A 3,394-nucleotide genomic window follows, 5' to 3' on the forward strand; every position below is an offset into this window, starting at 1 on the left:
CGGTCTTTAGTGGAGTGACTGACAGTTATGAAAGTTGATTAATTTAATTAAAGAGTTTAATTAACTAATCAAGTACTATTGAAGCTTCAATCTATAGGTTCATGAGGTCCCATCATTAGCTCAATTGAGGTTTAATGAGAATCTAACTAATTTTGCATTAGTTTGAATAGTTTAAATTAATTAAAGGGAATTAATTATATGAGATATAATTAATATAATGTATATGATGCATTATAATATAAAGTTTTAATGAGAGAAATAAAATATTTGAATATAATTCAAACATTAATTATAGGAATATGATTCAAAGAAAAGTATAGATTAAAATTTGAATATGATTCATATTAATCGTATATGTTATTTGATAGATTAATAAACTATAGGTTATATTATATACAATATAATAAACTATAGATTATTTGTTTTATGATTATTTGTTTTATGGGATAAAACATATAGTATATATTAATTATATTAAAGTTAGTTTAATATAGTTAGTTATTTATCCGCTAATAACGTGAAAGTGGTTTCATATTAATATACAGGGAATCTCCAATTTTTTTTCAACAGAGGTTTTTTTTTCCAAGTTCTTAGTGCTCTCTGTCCAGAAGGAAAACTCTCCCTTGCCCAAACTTAAAATCGATTGAAGCCAATTGAGAACCTTGAGAATATTGGGACTCGCTTGTGGTCATGTCCAGTATTTAGGTTTTTGGTCGTGTGTTCGTGAATTCAAAGGAGAGTTCGATTTATTCGTGACCGGAGAGGATCCATGAAGACTTTTGATCTCCAAGGGTAAGATCCATGGATCCCTTTCTTCCTCAAACATGTTGTATATTTCAATATTAAATGTTTATCCTGTAAAATTCATGTTATCTCTATATTTTCTATTTTGTTTCAAATTGAAATTAAAACCGTAGCGCATTCATACGCTTCCGCTTGGGATTCAATCTCTTCAATACTATATTCATTTTTTGTGATCTAGGTATAGTAGAAATTGAGTCAGGGCATCACTCTGGAACTCATTTCGTTAAACCAGGATGAGAGAGCTTAGTAGCAAATTTTGGTAGAGCAATCGACCAAAAATGTTGTAGGCAATGATTAAAAAACGAGTGGAATGCACTAAAAGTGACTGGAAATTGTGGAAAGGACTAATTGGAAATGACATTGGTATTGGATGGAACCCTCCAAAGAAAACTATAGGTGCAACCAAGGAATGGTGGCAACAAAAATTTCAAGTAGATATATTTTAATAATTTGAACCTTAAATATAGTTTGCCCAAGAAGATATTCACTAATAGATGCATTTATATAAATGCAGATGGTTCATGCATGGGCACCTTCATCTGGAATGCTTAAAGTTTCTAAAGGAAGGTATAGATTCGGAGTTAGCAAACAAATTTGAAAGAATATTTATGAGCACCATCGCAACTGGAGATCATGCATGGGCACCTTCATCTGGAATGCTTGCTATGGATGATAATGACCTACATTAAATATAGTTTGCCCAACAAGATATTCAATGATAGATGCATTTATATTTGATTACAGGGTGGAATTCAAAATCAGCTTCAATTTAGGGAAGTTAGAGGGTTTTTTTTTTTTTTTTTTCCTAATTTTGAGGCAATTGTTAGAGAAAACCCATTTTCTCTTCAATTTTTCATATGCATGAATCAATTCAACCAAGAAAGAATTTGATTTTGATCAAATTCAGCATATCATCCACTTACCTCATGGCTTGACACCTAAAACCACTATAAGAGAGTGGAATTGTGAGTGTTCAATGTAGGAAAAACCCACTTTGTATTTTTCTTTAATTTAAAATAGATATTTAACAAAAAATGAATTAAAAAAAATTGAAATTCAATTTCAAAAATTAAAAAGAAAAACAATTTTATAAAATATTAATTCAATAATTAATATTATATAACATTCATTCATTTTTAAACAAAATTAATCTTCATAATTAATTTGGTATAAAATCAATTCTTAATAATTAATTAAACAATTTTAATTAATTAAAGTAATTTAATATCAAATATTAAATTAATTGAACACATCAATTCCAAACATGAATCCCTATTCATGTACATAATATTTAAATCATATTTACATATTTTTCTAATTCTCTAATTTCGCTTAATTCAATAATTAAACGTGTAATTATATCGTATATAATTACTGATTTCCTAAATTCGAATTTGAACGTTTCAAATTGTCTCATCACGCTATTTTAAGGTTTAGTCCATTTGTGAACTAATAGGGGGACCTAATTGACCGTAGATCATGAGCTCAAACGATTTGAGATTAATTAGCTAAACTCTTTAACCTAATTAACCAACATTCGTTAACTACATGGTCACTCCACTCAAGCCTAATAGTTACACTCTCCTTACTATATATATATTTCTGTCCATTTGATATAACCATAATCAGTAAGTTAACCCTTCACAGGTTGTTCGTAATAACAGTTGGGTTAAAAGTTATTTTACCCCATCCTCTAATGAACAATTAGTTTGTGATCCAATCACCAAACTGAGTCCCTCTCGGGCCAATGAGAGGGTGAGGCCCCTTTCAAGACCCAGAGTCAGTACTTAAGAGAATAACCTCTCTACTATCCCTAAAAGTTGGTAGAAGCGAATTCCATCTTCCACTCTATATCCCCAACTATCTACTCGATCTTACCCCTTGAAATGGGAGTCTTATTCAGCCAGTGCTGTTGAGCCAATCCTCACCCATGCAAATCTAAGGATAATCTCGAATAAACAGGAGTCCATAATTAGCTCAGGATTAAGATCAAGTTACCTAGGTCATCGCTTTGAAATAGTCAGTCTAATACCGTAAACAACTTTATAAAGTAAGAGTGACTTATTTCTTGGTCCAGTCTTATGCAAACTCTTTGCACATGCAGGACACCCCCACTCGCATGTCTCCACATGACTGATTCAGGATCACATCGTTTATACTAGATACAAAGTGGGCCGCATCCAATACTATTTCTAGAATAAGGTACCCAACCTTATCCGTATATTATAGACTGTTTTGGCTATCTACTCGAACTTTATCTATTTTTATGTCTCCACATAAAGTCCAAGTACTCATGCAATAGCCATGGATCTTAGTTTATTGGATTTAGTTTTTACATGTGCAATTTACATATTCAATAACAACTTTATTGAATAAATCTCAGTAACTTCTTTATTGCAAATATACTATGTTTAATTTTATAAACTGCGAGTTGCAAACCAACAGAAATAACAAGGTGTAGTTTGTTCTTTTTCGAGTGTAAAATATAGTTTGGAATTTAAACTATAAAAATTCTAAATAAATAACTCATAAAAATTTAATTAACTAAATAATTAAATAATGTCTAATTTGATCATTAAAGCTTAATTAT

The 3,394-nt window shown here is 30.3% G+C and overlaps 1 long non-coding RNA gene across 1 annotated transcript; it reads left to right on the top strand.

Annotated features, from left to right (window-relative positions):
• Window positions 1-565: 565 nt before the first annotated feature.
• LOC150036782 (uncharacterized) lies at window positions 566-1,704 on the top strand. Its single transcript, XR_016529411.1, has 2 exons — window positions 566-792; window positions 1,319-1,704. It is a non-coding gene; the product is annotated as an uncharacterized LOC150036782 (long non-coding RNA).
• Window positions 1,705-3,394: the final 1,690 nt, after the last annotated feature.

Source organism: Benincasa hispida, chromosome 4, assembly GCF_027475165.1.
Source record: "Benincasa hispida cultivar pf3 chromosome 4, pf3_genome.v1.1, whole genome shotgun sequence".
Lineage (NCBI taxonomy): Eukaryota > Viridiplantae > Streptophyta > Magnoliopsida > Cucurbitales > Cucurbitaceae > Benincasa > Benincasa hispida.